General features: G+C 50.5%; 18 non-coding genes across 18 annotated transcripts; 9 read left to right on the top strand and 9 right to left on the bottom strand.

Annotated features, from left to right (window-relative positions):
• Window positions 1-384: 384 nt before the first annotated feature.
• TRNAR-CCU (transfer RNA arginine (anticodon CCU)) lies at window positions 385-457 on the bottom strand. The gene has a single exon. It is a non-coding gene; the product is annotated as a tRNA-Arg (tRNA).
• Window positions 458-1,151: 694 nt separating this feature from the next.
• On the top strand, window positions 1,152-1,224 carry TRNAA-AGC (transfer RNA alanine (anticodon AGC)). Its single transcript has one exon. It is a non-coding gene; the product is annotated as a tRNA-Ala (tRNA).
• Window positions 1,225-1,824: 600 nt separating this feature from the next.
• TRNAR-CCU (transfer RNA arginine (anticodon CCU)) lies at window positions 1,825-1,897 on the bottom strand. Its single transcript has one exon. It is a non-coding gene; the product is annotated as a tRNA-Arg (tRNA).
• A 694-nt stretch (window positions 1,898-2,591) lies between these two features.
• On the top strand, window positions 2,592-2,664 carry TRNAA-AGC (transfer RNA alanine (anticodon AGC)). The gene has a single exon. It is a non-coding gene; the product is annotated as a tRNA-Ala (tRNA).
• Window positions 2,665-3,264: 600 nt separating this feature from the next.
• Window positions 3,265-3,337, bottom strand: TRNAR-CCU (transfer RNA arginine (anticodon CCU)). Its single transcript has one exon. It is a non-coding gene; the product is annotated as a tRNA-Arg (tRNA).
• A 694-nt stretch (window positions 3,338-4,031) lies between these two features.
• Window positions 4,032-4,104, top strand: TRNAA-AGC (transfer RNA alanine (anticodon AGC)). The gene has a single exon. It is a non-coding gene; the product is annotated as a tRNA-Ala (tRNA).
• A 600-nt stretch (window positions 4,105-4,704) lies between these two features.
• On the bottom strand, window positions 4,705-4,777 carry TRNAR-CCU (transfer RNA arginine (anticodon CCU)). Its single transcript has one exon. It is a non-coding gene; the product is annotated as a tRNA-Arg (tRNA).
• A 694-nt stretch (window positions 4,778-5,471) lies between these two features.
• On the top strand, window positions 5,472-5,544 carry TRNAA-AGC (transfer RNA alanine (anticodon AGC)). The gene has a single exon. It is a non-coding gene; the product is annotated as a tRNA-Ala (tRNA).
• Window positions 5,545-6,144: 600 nt separating this feature from the next.
• TRNAR-CCU (transfer RNA arginine (anticodon CCU)) lies at window positions 6,145-6,217 on the bottom strand. Its single transcript has one exon. It is a non-coding gene; the product is annotated as a tRNA-Arg (tRNA).
• Window positions 6,218-6,911: 694 nt separating this feature from the next.
• Window positions 6,912-6,984, top strand: TRNAA-AGC (transfer RNA alanine (anticodon AGC)). Its single transcript has one exon. It is a non-coding gene; the product is annotated as a tRNA-Ala (tRNA).
• Window positions 6,985-7,575: 591 nt separating this feature from the next.
• Window positions 7,576-7,658, bottom strand: TRNAR-CCU (transfer RNA arginine (anticodon CCU)). Its single transcript has one exon. It is a non-coding gene; the product is annotated as a tRNA-Arg (tRNA).
• A 694-nt stretch (window positions 7,659-8,352) lies between these two features.
• TRNAA-AGC (transfer RNA alanine (anticodon AGC)) lies at window positions 8,353-8,425 on the top strand. Its single transcript has one exon. It is a non-coding gene; the product is annotated as a tRNA-Ala (tRNA).
• Window positions 8,426-9,025: 600 nt separating this feature from the next.
• On the bottom strand, window positions 9,026-9,098 carry TRNAR-CCU (transfer RNA arginine (anticodon CCU)). The gene has a single exon. It is a non-coding gene; the product is annotated as a tRNA-Arg (tRNA).
• A 694-nt stretch (window positions 9,099-9,792) lies between these two features.
• TRNAA-AGC (transfer RNA alanine (anticodon AGC)) lies at window positions 9,793-9,865 on the top strand. Its single transcript has one exon. It is a non-coding gene; the product is annotated as a tRNA-Ala (tRNA).
• A 600-nt stretch (window positions 9,866-10,465) lies between these two features.
• TRNAR-CCU (transfer RNA arginine (anticodon CCU)) lies at window positions 10,466-10,538 on the bottom strand. The gene has a single exon. It is a non-coding gene; the product is annotated as a tRNA-Arg (tRNA).
• A 694-nt stretch (window positions 10,539-11,232) lies between these two features.
• TRNAA-AGC (transfer RNA alanine (anticodon AGC)) lies at window positions 11,233-11,305 on the top strand. The gene has a single exon. It is a non-coding gene; the product is annotated as a tRNA-Ala (tRNA).
• Window positions 11,306-11,906: 601 nt separating this feature from the next.
• Window positions 11,907-11,979, bottom strand: TRNAR-CCU (transfer RNA arginine (anticodon CCU)). The gene has a single exon. It is a non-coding gene; the product is annotated as a tRNA-Arg (tRNA).
• Window positions 11,980-12,673: 694 nt separating this feature from the next.
• On the top strand, window positions 12,674-12,746 carry TRNAA-AGC (transfer RNA alanine (anticodon AGC)). The gene has a single exon. It is a non-coding gene; the product is annotated as a tRNA-Ala (tRNA).
• The last annotated feature ends 206 nt before the right edge of the window (window positions 12,747-12,952 follow it).

Here is a 12,952-nt window from a genome sequence, read left to right as displayed (position 1 = left end):
CCACTTTGATGCCACCCAGGGCTGTTAACCTTTTATTTCATTTCAATACGATGCTTCGAATAATTGGTTCAAAGTGCGCAGCCTTTGCTCTTTTATTTCGTTTTCATCGGAGCAGGTCGGAGCTGGCAGAAGAGTGAGCCCTGTCTGCAGGAGCTCTGATTCCAGAAAGCATATTTTCCCTGTCTTTCTTACCACTCATCTGCGTCTCTTCGCTGACATGAGGGGTTGCTACACTCTGCAGTCTCCCGGCATTTAAAGTCTGCTACCAGCAGAGCACGTTCTGGACTTCACAGCGCCCAGCAAAGTACTAGCCTGCGCCCACCCCCTACTACCGCAAAAACCTTTTGCATGCTTTGGCAGAAGTGTGAACAAAATGCCACGAACCACCCCAGATGGGACTCGAACCCACAATCCCTGGCTTAGGAGGCCAGTGCCTTATCCATTAGGCCACTGGGGCCACTCGACAGAAAAGGGGAAAGTTCTTTCTTTTCCTCTTCTCTCACTGGAGTCACAGGTACTGACCCACTGAAAAGGGCAAGTTGGCTCACGTCCAAAGCTGCAGTGTCCCAGCACACGCGGGCAAAAGGCACCTGCTTGCACTCGGCTGGACACTTCCGCTTTATGGGACACACGATGGAAAGTGGACTCAATTCCCAGACCTAACTCTTACCTGTTTGGTATTCTGACGCTCGATTGTAAAATATGGCCAGCTGGTAAAAATGACAAAGGGCACTCCAGCGCTGGTCCTTTGGCTGCAGGCGGCGTGTCAGCGGCCTAAAACAGCAAGAAATAGCGAGAGAAATAAAGTGAGAAGCAAGCACCTTTTCAATTGGGCTCTCGGGTCTATGGGACTGGCGTGCAGCCTCTTGATCACAAGCGCAGGTCCAGCGTGAAAGGGCGTGGCAGTGGAGTCACTCTGCTATTAATACCTGGTTGGCCAATCCTCGTTGCAATGGATGGCCATCTGCAGCTTTACTTGTAGCTCCACTGAAGGTATTTTGTTTTGGGCAAAGGGGTGAGATTGTGATTTCCCCTGCGGCAGATGAAGAGAAAGGGCTTTATGCACTACAGGTCCCTGGACAGCCAAGCAAGTGTGACCCGGAGACTGTGCTTCAGCTCTGAAGCAGTGTATCGAGAGCCTTCGAGGAGGAGGGGAATTAGCTCAGATGGTAGAGCGCTCGCTTAGCATGCGAGAGGTAGCGGGATCGATGCCCGCATTCTCCAGCAAGACGCTTTTTCTTCATTTTCACTATTTTATTCAAAACTCACCAATCGTCGCAAATAAAGTCATGTGCTCGCTTCTGTTTTTTTTACTATCATCCTAAAAGTCTTCCGTCCACTTTCTGCTATCCCAAAGAGTCATCCGCGCGAGGGCCGGCAACAGGCGTGATACTGTGCAACAGTCGCATTGCATGGCATTGGTGACATATTCAGGAAATTCCACTTTGATGCCACCCAGGGCTGTTAACCTTTTATTTCATTTCAATACGATGCTTCGAATAATTGGTTCAAAGTGCGCAGCCTTTGCTCTTTTATTTCGTTTTCATCGGAGCAGGTCGGAGCTGGCAGAAGAGTGAGCCCTGTCTGCAGGAGCTCTGATTCCAGAAAGCATATTTTCCCTGTCTTTCTTACCACTCATCTGCGTCTCTTCGCTGACATGAGGGGTTGCTACACTCTGCAGTCTCCCGGCATTTAAAGTCTGCTACCAGCAGAGCACGTTCTGGACTTCACAGCGCCCAGCAAAGTACTAGCCTGCGCCCACCCCCTACTACCGCAAAAACCTTTTGCATGCTTTGGCAGAAGTGTGAACAAAATGCCACGAACCACCCCAGATGGGACTCGAACCCACAATCCCTGGCTTAGGAGGCCAGTGCCTTATCCATTAGGCCACTGGGGCCACTCGACAGAAAAGGGGAAAGTTCTTTCTTTTCCTCTTCTCTCACTGGAGTCACAGGTACTGACCCACTGAAAAGGGCAAGTTGGCTCACGTCCAAAGCTGCAGTGTCCCAGCACACGCGGGCAAAAGGCACCTGCTTGCACTCGGCTGGACACTTCCGCTTTATGGGACACACGATGGAAAGTGGACTCAATTCCCAGACCTAACTCTTACCTGTTTGGTATTCTGACGCTCGATTGTAAAATATGGCCAGCTGGTAAAAATGACAAAGGGCACTCCAGCGCTGGTCCTTTGGCTGCAGGCGGCGTGTCAGCGGCCTAAAACAGCAAGAAATAGCGAGAGAAATAAAGTGAGAAGCAAGCACCTTTTCAATTGGGCTCTCGGGTCTATGGGACTGGCGTGCAGCCTCTTGATCACAAGCGCAGGTCCAGCGTGAAAGGGCGTGGGAGTGGAGTCACTCTGCTATTAATACCTGGTTGGCCAATCCTCGTTGCAATGGATGGCCATCTGCAGCTTTACTTGTAGCTCCACTGAAGGTATTTTGTTTTGGGCAAAGGGGTGAGATTGTGATTTCCCCTGCGGCAGATGAAGAGAAAGGGCTTTATGCACTACAGGTCCCTGGACAGCCAAGCAAGTGTGAGCCGGAGACTGTGCTTCAGCTCTGAAGCAGTGTATCGAGAGCCTTCGAGGAGGAGGGGAATTAGCTCAGATGGTAGAGCGCTCGCTTAGCATGCGAGAGGTAGCGGGATCGATGCCCGCATTCTCCAGCAAGACGCTTTTTCTTCATTTTCACTATTTTATTCAAAACTCACCAATCGTCGCAAATAAAGTCATGTGCTCGCTTCTGTTTTTTTTACTATCATCCTAAAAGTCTTCCGTCCACTTTCTGCTATCCCAAAGAGTCATCCGCGCGAGGGCCGGCAACAGGCGTGATACTGTGCAACAGTCGCATTGCATGGCATTGGTGACATATTCAGGAAATTCCACTTTGATGCCACCCAGGGCTGTTAACCTTTTATTTCATTTCAATACGATGCTTCGAATAATTGGTTCAAAGTGCGCAGCCTTTGCTCTTTTATTTCGTTTTCATCGGAGCAGGTCGGAGCTGGCAGAAGAGTGAGCCCTGTCTGCAGGAGCTCTGATTCCAGAAAGCATATTTTCCCTGTCTTTCTTACCACTCATCTGCGTCTCTTCGCTGACATGAGGGGTTGCTACACTCTGCAGTCTCCCGGCATTTAAAGTCTGCTACCAGCAGAGCACGTTCTGGACTTCACAGCGCCCAGCAAAGTACTAGCCTGCGCCCACCCCCTACTACCGCAAAAACCTTTTGCATGCTTTGGCAGAAGTGTGAACAAAATGCCACGAACCACCCCAGATGGGACTCGAACCCACAATCCCTGGCTTAGGAGGCCAGTGCCTTATCCATTAGGCCACTGGGGCCACTCGACAGAAAAGGGGAAAGTTCTTTCTTTTCCTCTTCTCTCACTGGAGTCACAGGTACTGACCCACTGAAAAGGGCAAGTTGGCTCACGTCCAAAGCTGCAGTGTCCCAGCACACGCGGGCAAAAGGCACCTGCTTGCACTCGGCTGGACACTTCCGCTTTATGGGACACACGATGGAAAGTGGACTCAATTCCCAGACCTAACTCTTACCTGTTTGGTATTCTGACGCTCGATTGTAAAATATGGCCAGCTGGTAAAAATGACAAAGGGCACTCCAGCGCTGGTCCTTTGGCTGCAGGCGGCGTGTCAGCGGCCTAAAACAGCAAGAAATAGCGAGAGAAATAAAGTGAGAAGCAAGCACCTTTTCAATTGGGCTCTCGGGTCTATGGGACTGGCGTGCAGCCTCTTGATCACAAGCGCAGGTCCAGCGTGAAAGGGCGTGGCAGTGGAGTCACTCTGCTATTAATACCTGGTTGGCCAATCCTCGTTGCAATGGATGGCCATCTGCAGCTTTACTTGTAGCTCCACTGAAGGTATTTTGTTTTGGGCAAAGGGGTGAGATTGTGATTTCCCCTGCGGCAGATGAAGAGAAAGGGCTTTATGCACTACAGGTCCCTGGACAGCCAAGCAAGTGTGAGCCGGAGACTGTGCTTCAGCTCTGAAGCAGTGTATCGAGAGCCTTCGAGGAGGAGGGGAATTAGCTCAGATGGTAGAGCGCTCGCTTAGCATGCGAGAGGTAGCGGGATCGATGCCCGCATTCTCCAGCAAGACGCTTTTTCTTCATTTTCACTATTTTATTCAAAACTCACCAATCGTCGCAAATAAAGTCATGTGCTCGCTTCTGTTTTTTTTACTATCATCCTAAAAGTCTTCCGTCCACTTTCTGCTATCCCAAAGAGTCATCCGCGCGAGGGCCGGCAACAGGCGTGATACTGTGCAACAGTCGCATTGCATGGCATTGGTGACATATTCAGGAAATTCCACTTTGATGCCACCCAGGGCTGTTAACCTTTTATTTCATTTCAATACGATGCTTCGAATAATTGGTTCAAAGTGCGCAGCCTTTGCTCTTTTATTTCGTTTTCATCGGAGCAGGTCGGAGCTGGCAGAAGAGTGAGCCCTGTCTGCAGGAGCTCTGATTCCAGAAAGCATATTTTCCCTGTCTTTCTTACCACTCATCTGCGTCTCTTCGCTGACATGAGGGGTTGCTACACTCTGCAGTCTCCCGGCATTTAAAGTCTGCTACCAGCAGAGCACGTTCTGGACTTCACAGCGCCCAGCAAAGTACTAGCCTGCGCCCACCCCCTACTACCGCAAAAACCTTTTGCATGCTTTGGCAGAAGTGTGAACAAAATGCCACGAACCACCCCAGATGGGACTCGAACCCACAATCCCTGGCTTAGGAGGCCAGTGCCTTATCCATTAGGCCACTGGGGCCACTCGACAGAAAAGGGGAAAGTTCTTTCTTTTCCTCTTCTCTCACTGGAGTCACAGGTACTGACCCACTGAAAAGGGCAAGTTGGCTCACGTCCAAAGCTGCAGTGTCCCAGCACACGCGGGCAAAAGGCACCTGCTTGCACTCGGCTGGACACTTCCGCTTTATGGGACACACGATGGAAAGTGGACTCAATTCCCAGACCTAACTCTTACCTGTTTGGTATTCTGACGCTCGATTGTAAAATATGGCCAGCTGGTAAAAATGACAAAGGGCACTCCAGCGCTGGTCCTTTGGCTGCAGGCGGCGTGTCAGCGGCCTAAAACAGCAAGAAATAGCGAGAGAAATAAAGTGAGAAGCAAGCACCTTTTCAATTGGGCTCTCGGGTCTATGGGACTGGCGTGCAGCCTCTTGATCACAAGCGCAGGTCCAGCGTGAAAGGGCGTGGGAGTGGAGTCACTCTGCTATTAATACCTGGTTGGCCAATCCTCGTTGCAATGGATGGCCATCTGCAGCTTTACTTGTAGCTCCACTGAAGGTATTTTGTTTTGGGCAAAGGGGTGAGATTGTGATTTCCCCTGCGGCAGATGAAGAGAAAGGGCTTTATGCACTACAGGTCCCTGGACAGCCAAGCAAGTGTGAGCCGGAGACTGTGCTTCAGCTCTGAAGCAGTGTATCGAGAGCCTTCGAGGAGGAGGGGAATTAGCTCAGATGGTAGAGCGCTCGCTTAGCATGCGAGAGGTAGCGGGATCGATGCCCGCATTCTCCAGCAAGACGCTTTTTCTTCATTTTCACTATTTTATTCAAAACTCACCAATCGTCGCAAATAAAGTCATGTGCTCGCTTCTGTTTTTTTTACTATCATCCTAAAAGTCTTCCGTCCACTTTCTGCTATCCCAAAGAGTCATCCGCGCGAGGGCCGGCAACAGGCGTGATACTGTGCAACAGTCGCATTGCATGGCATTGGTGACATATTCAGGAAATTCCACTTTGATGCCACCCAGGGCTGTTAACCTTTTATTTCATTTCAATACGATGCTTCGAATAATTGGTTCAAAGTGCGCAGCCTTTGCTCTTTTATTTCGTTTTCATCGGAGCAGGTCGGAGCTGGCAGAAGAGTGAGCCCTGTCTGCAGGAGCTCTGATTCCAGAAAGCATATTTTCCCTGTCTTTCTTACCACTCATCTGCGTCTCTTCGCTGACATGAGGGGTTGCTACACTCTGCAGTCTCCCGGCATTTAAAGTCTGCTACCAGCAGAGCACGTTCTGGACTTCACAGCGCCCAGCAAAGTACTAGCCTGCGCCCACCCCCTACTACCGCAAAAACCTTTTGCATGCTTTGGCAGAAGTGTGAACAAAATGCCACGAACCACCCCAGATGGGACTCGAACCCACAATCCCTGGCTTAGGAGGCCAGTGCCTTATCCATTAGGCCACTGGGGCCACTCGACAGAAAAGGGGAAAGTTCTTTCTTTTCCTCTTCTCTCACTGGAGTCACAGGTACTGACCCACTGAAAAGGGCAAGTTGGCTCACGTCCAAAGCTGCAGTGTCCCAGCACACGCGGGCAAAAGGCACCTGCTTGCACTCGGCTGGACACTTCCGCTTTATGGGACACACGATGGAAAGTGGACTCAATTCCCAGACCTAACTCTTACCTGTTTGGTATTCTGACGCTCGATTGTAAAATATGGCCAGCTGGTAAAAATGACAAAGGGCACTCCAGCGCTGGTCCTTTGGCTGCAGGCGGCGTGTCAGCGGCCTAAAACAGCAAGAAATAGCGAGAGAAATAAAGTGAGAAGCAAGCACCTTTTCAATTGGGCTCTCGGGTCTATGGGACTGGCGTGCAGCCTCTTGATCACAAGCGCAGGTCCAGCGTGAAAGGGCGTGGCAGTGGAGTCACTCTGCTATTAATACCTGGTTGGCCAATCCTCGTTGCAATGGATGGCCATCTGCAGCTTTACTTGTAGCTCCACTGAAGGTATTTTGTTTTGGGCAAAGGGGTGAGATTGTGATTTCCCCTGCGGCAGATGAAGAGAAAGGGCTTTATGCACTACAGGTCCCTGGACAGCCAAGCAAGTGTGAGCCGGAGACTGTGCTTCAGCTCTGAAGCAGTGTATCGAGAGCCTTCGAGGAGGAGGGGAATTAGCTCAGATGGTAGAGCGCTCGCTTAGCATGCGAGAGGTAGCGGGATCGATGCCCGCATTCTCCAGCAAGACGCTTTTTCTTCATTTTCACTATTTTATTCAAAACTCACCAATCGTCTCAAATAAAGGCATGTGCTCGCTTCTGTTTTTTTTTACTATCATCCTAAAAGTCTTCCGTCCACTTTCTGCTATCCCAAAGAGTCATCCGCGCGAGGGCCGGCAACAGGCGTGATACTGTGCAACAGGCGCATTGCATGGCATTGGTGACATATTCAGGAAATTCCACTTTGATGCCACCCAGGGCTGTTAACCGTTTATTTCATTTCAATACGATGCTTCGAATAATTGGTTCAAAGTGCGCAGCCTTTGCTCTTTTATTTCGTTTTCATCGGAGCAGGTCGGAGCTGGCACAAGAGTGAGCCCTGTCTGCAGGAGCTCTGATTCCAGAAAGCATATTTTCCCTGTCTTTCTTACCACTCATCTGTGTCTCTTCGCTGACATGAGGGGTTGCTACACTCTGCAGTCTCCCGGCATTTAAAGTCTGCTACCAGCAGAGCACGTTCTGGACTTCACAGCGCCCAGCAAAGTACTAGCCTGCGCCCACCCCCTACTACCGCAAAAACCTTTTGCATGCTTTGGCAGAAGTGTCAACAAAATGCCACGAACCACCCCAGATGGGACTCGAACCCACAATCCCTGGCTTAGGAGGCCAGTGCCTTATCCATTAGGCCACTGTGGCCACTCGACAGAAAAGGGGAAAGTTCTTTCTTTTCCTCTTCTCTCACTGGAGTCACAGGTACTGGCCCACTGAAAAGGGCAAGTTGGCTCACGTCCAAAGCTGCAGTGTCCCAGCACACGCGGGCAAAAGGCACCTGCTTGCACTCGGCTGGACACTTCCGCTTTATGGGACACACGATGGAAAGTGGACTCAATTCCCAGACCTAACTCTTACCTGTTTGGTATTCTGACGCTCGATTGTAAAATATGGCCAGCTGGTAAAAATGACAAAGGGCACTCCAGCGCTGGTCCTTTGGCTGCAGGCGGCGTGTCAGCGGCCTAAAACAGCAAGAAATAGCGAGAGAAATAAAGTGAGAAGCAAGCACCTTTTCAATTGGGCTCTCGGGTCTATGGGACTGGCGTGCAGCCTCTTGATCACAAGCGCAGGTCCAGCGTGAAAGGGCGTGGGAGTGGAGTCACTCTGCTATTAATACCTGGTTGGCCAATCCTCATTGCAATGGATGGCCATCTGCAGCTTTACTTGTAGCTCCACTGAAGGTATTTTGTTTTGGGCAAAGGGGTGAGATTGTGATTTCCCCTGCGGCAGATGAAGAGAAAGGGCTTTATGCACTACAGGTCCCTGGACAGCCAAGCAAGTGTGAGCCGGAGACTGTGCTTCAGCTCTGAAGCAGTGTATCGAGAGCCTTCGAGGAGGAGGGGAATTAGCTCAGATGGTAGAGCGCTCGCTTAGCATGCGAGAGGTAGCGGGATCGATGCCCGCATTCTCCAGCAAGACGCTTTTTCTTCATTTTCACTATTTTATTCAAAACTCACCAATCGTCGCAAATAAAGTCATGTGCTCGCTTCTGTTTTTTTTACTATCATCCTAAAAGTCTTCCGTCCACTTTCTGCTATCCCAAAGAGTCATCCGCGCGAGGGCCGGCAACAGGCGTGATACTGTGCAACAGTCGCATTGCATGGCATTGGTGACATATTCAGGAAATTCCACTTTGATGCCACCCAGGGCTGTTAACCTTTTATTTCATTTCAATACGATGCTTCGAATAATTGGTTCAAAGTGCGCAGCCTTTGCTCTTTTATTTCGTTTTCATCGGAGCAGGTCGGAGCTGGCAGAAGAGTGAGCCCTGTCTGCAGGAGCTCTGATTCCAGAAAGCATATTTTCCCTGTCTTTCTTACCACTCATCTGCGTCTCTTCGCTGACATGAGGGGTTGCTACACTCTGCAGTCTCCCGGCATTTAAAGTCTGCTACCAGCAGAGCACGTTCTGGACTTCACAGCGCCCAGCAAAGTACTAGCCTGCGCCCACCCCCTACTACCGCAAAAACCTTTTGCATGCTTTGGCAGAAGTGTGAACAAAATGCCACGAACCACCCCAGATGGGACTCGAACCCACAATCCCTGGCTTAGGAGGCCAGTGCCTTATCCATTAGGCCACTGGGGCCACTCGACAGAAAAGGGGAAAGTTCTTTCTTTTCCTCTTCTCTCACTGGAGTCACAGGTACTGACCCACTGAAAAGGGCAAGTTGGCTCACGTCCAAAGCTGCAGTGTCCCAGCACACGCGGGCAAAAGGCACCTGCTTGCACTCGGCTGGACACTTCCGCTTTATGGGACACACGATGGAAAGTGGACTCAATTCCCAGACCTAACTCTTACCTGTTTGGTATTCTGACGCTCGATTGTAAAATATGGCCAGCTGGTAAAAATGACAAAGGGCACTCCAGCGCTGGTCCTTTGGCTGCAGGCGGCGTGTCAGCGGCCTAAAACAGCAAGAAATAGCGAGAGAAATAAAGTGAGAAGCAAGCACCTTTTCAATTGGGCTCTCGGGTCTATGGGACTGGCGTGCAGCCTCTTGATCACAAGCGCAGGTCCAGCGTGAAAGGGCGTGGGAGTGGAGTCACTCTGCTATTAATACCTGGTTGGCCAATCCTCATTGCAATGGATGGCCATCTGCAGCTTTACTTGTAGCTCCACTGAAGGTATTTTGTTTTGGGCAAAGGGGTGAGATTGTGATTTCCCCTGCGGCAGATGAAGAGAAAGGGCTTTATGCACTACAGGTCCCTGGACAGCCAAGCAAGTGTGAGCCGGAGACTGTGCTTCAGCTCTGAAGCAGTGTATCGAGAGCCTTCGAGGAGGAGGGGAATTAGCTCAGATGGTAGAGCGCTCGCTTAGCATGCGAGAGGTAGCGGGATCGATGCCCGCATTCTCCAGCAAGACGCTTTTTCTTCATTTTCACTATTTTATTCAAAACTCACCAATCGTCGCAAATAAAGTCATGTGCTCGCTTCTGTTTTTTTTACTATCATCCTAAAAGTCTTCCGTCCACTTTCTGCTATCCCAAAGAGTCATCCGCGCGAGGGCCGGCAACAGGCGTGATACTGTGCAACAGTCGCATTGCATGGCATTGGTGACATATTCAGGAAATTCCACTTTGATGCCACCCAGGGCTGTTAACCTTTTATTTCATTTCAATACGATGCTTCGAATAATTGGTTCAAAGTGCGCAGCCTTTGCTCTTTTATTTCGTTTTCATCGGAGCAGGTCGGAGCTGGCAGAAGAGTGAGCCCTGTCTGCAGGAGCTCTGATTCCAGAAAGCATATTTTCCCTGTCTTTCTTACCACTCATCTGCGTCTCTTCGCTGACATGAGGGGTTGCTACACTCTGCAGTCTCCCGGCATTTAAAGTCTGCTACCAGCAGAGCACGTTCTGGACTTCACAGCGCCCAGCAAAGTACTAGCCTGCGCCCACCCCCTACTACCGCAAAAACCTTTTGCATGCTTTGGCAGAAGTGTGAACAAAATGCCACGAACCACCCCAGATGGGACTCGAACCCACAATCCCTGGCTTAGGAGGCCAGTGCCTTATCCATTAGGCCACTGGGGCCACTCGACAGAAAAGGGGAAAGTTCTTTCTTTTCCTCTTCTCTCACTGGAGTCACAGGTACTGACCCACTGAAAAGGGCAAGTTGGCTCACGTCCAAAGCTGCAGTGTCCCAGCACACGCGGGCAAAAGGCACCTGCTTGCACTCGGCTGGACACTTCCGCTTTATGGGACACACGATGGAAAGTGGACTCAATTCCCAGACCTAACTCTTACCTGTTTGGTATTCTGACGCTCGATTGTAAAATATGGCCAGCTGGTAAAAATGACAAAGGGCACTCCAGCGCTGGTCCTTTGGCTGCAGGCGGCGTGTCAGCGGCCTAAAACAGCAAGAAATAGCGAGAGAAATAAAGTGAGAAGCAAGCACCTTTTCAATTGGGCTCTCGGGTCTATGGGACTGGCGTGCAGCCTCTTGATCACAAGCGCAGGTCCAGCGTGAAAGGGCGTGGCAGTGGAGTCACTCTGCTATTAATACCTGGTTGGCCAATCCTCGTTGCAATGGATGGCCATCTGCAGCTTTACTTGTAGCTCCACTGAAGGTATTTTGTTTTGGGCAAAGGGGTGAGATTGTGATTTCCCCTGCGGCAGATGAAGAGAAAGGGCTTTATGCACTACAGGTCCCTGGACAGCCAAGCAAGTGTGAGCCGGAGACTGTGCTTCAGCTCTGAAGCAGTGTATCGAGAGCCTTCGAGGAGGAGGGGAATTAGCTCAGATGGTAGAGCGCTCGCTTAGCATGCGAGAGGTAGCGGGATCGATGCCCGCATTCTCCAGCAAGACGCTTTTTCTTCATTTTCACTATTTTATTCAAAACTCACCAATCGTCTCAAATAAAGGCATGTGCTCGCTTCTGTTTTTTTTTACTATCATCCTAAAAGTCTTCCGTCCACTTTCTGCTATCCCAAAGAGTCATCCGCGCGAGGGCCGGCAACAGGCGTGATACTGTGCAACAGGCGCATTGCATGGCATTGGTGACATATTCAGGAAATTCCACTTTGATGCCACCCAGGGCTGTTAACCTTTTATTTCATTTCAATACGATGCTTCGAATAATTGGTTCAAAGTGCGCAGCCTTTGCTCTTTTATTTCGTTTTCATCGGAGCAGGTCGGAGCTGGCAGAAGAGTGAGCCCTGTCTGCAGGAGCTCTGATTCCAGAAAGCATATTTTCCCTGTCTTTCTTACCACTCATCTGCGTCTCTTCGCTGACATGAGGGGTTGCTACACTCTGCAGTCTCCCGGCATTTAAAGTCTGCTACCAGCAGAGCACGTTCTGGACTTCACAGCGCCCAGCAAAGTACTAGCCTGCGCCCACCCCCTACTACCGCAAAAACCTTTTGCATGCTTTGGCAGAAGTGTGAACAAAATGCCACGAACCACCCCAGATGGGACTCGAACCCACAATCCCTGGCTTAGGAGGCCAGTGCCTTATCCATTAGGCCACTGGGGCCACTCGACAGAAAAGGGGAAAGTTCTTTCTTTTCCTCTTCTCTCACTGGAGTCACAGGTACTGACCCACTGAAAAGGGCAAGTTGGCTCACGTCCAAAGCTGCAGTGTCCCAGCACACGCGGGCAAAAGGCACCTGCTTGCACTCGGCTGGACACTTCCGCTTTATGGGACACACGATGGAAAGTGGACTCAATTCCCAGACCTAACTCTTACCTGTTTGGTATTCTGACGCTCGATTGTAAAATATGGCCAGCTGGTAAAAATGACAAAGGGCACTCCAGCGCTGGTCCTTTGGCTGCAGGCGGCGTGTCAGCGGCCTAAAACAGCAAGAAATAGCGAGAGAAATAAAGTGAGAAGCAAGCACCTTTTCAATTGGGCTCTCGGGTCTATGGGACTGGCGTGCAGCCTCTTGATCACAAGCGCAGGTCCAGCGTGAAAGGGCGTGGGAGTGGAGTCACTCTGCTATTAATACCTGGTTGGCCAATCCTCATTGCAATGGATGGCCATCTGCAGCTTTACTTGTAGCTCCACTGAAGGTATTTTGTTTTGGGCAAAGGGGTGAGATTGTGATTTCCCCTGCGGCAGATGAAGAGAAAGGGCTTTATGCACTACAGGTCCCTGGACAGCCAAGCAAGTGTGAGCCGGAGACTGTGCTTCAGCTCTGAAGCAGTGTATCGAGAGCCTTCGAGGAGGAGGGGAATTAGCTCAGATGGTAGAGCGCTCGCTTAGCATGCGAGAGGTAGCGGGATCGATGCCCGCATTCTCCAGCAAGACGCTTTTTCTTCATTTTCACTATTTTATTCAAAACTCACCAATCGTCGCAAATAAAGTCATGTGCTCGCTTCTGTTTTTTTTACTATCATCCTAAAAGTCTTCCGTCCACTTTCTGCTATCCCAAAGAGTCATCCGCGCGAGGGCCGGCAACAGGCGTGATACTGTGCAACAGTCGCATTGCATGGCATTGGTGACATAT

The sequence above is a fragment of the Ambystoma mexicanum genome, chromosome 5q, assembly GCF_040938575.1.
Source record: "Ambystoma mexicanum isolate Mex_15411 chromosome 5q, UKY_AmexF1_1, whole genome shotgun sequence".
In the NCBI taxonomy this organism is placed as follows: Eukaryota; Metazoa; Chordata; class Amphibia; order Caudata; family Ambystomatidae; genus Ambystoma; species Ambystoma mexicanum.
The sequence above is the reverse complement of the archived record's forward strand: the minus strand, read 5'-3'. Positions and strand labels throughout refer to the sequence as shown.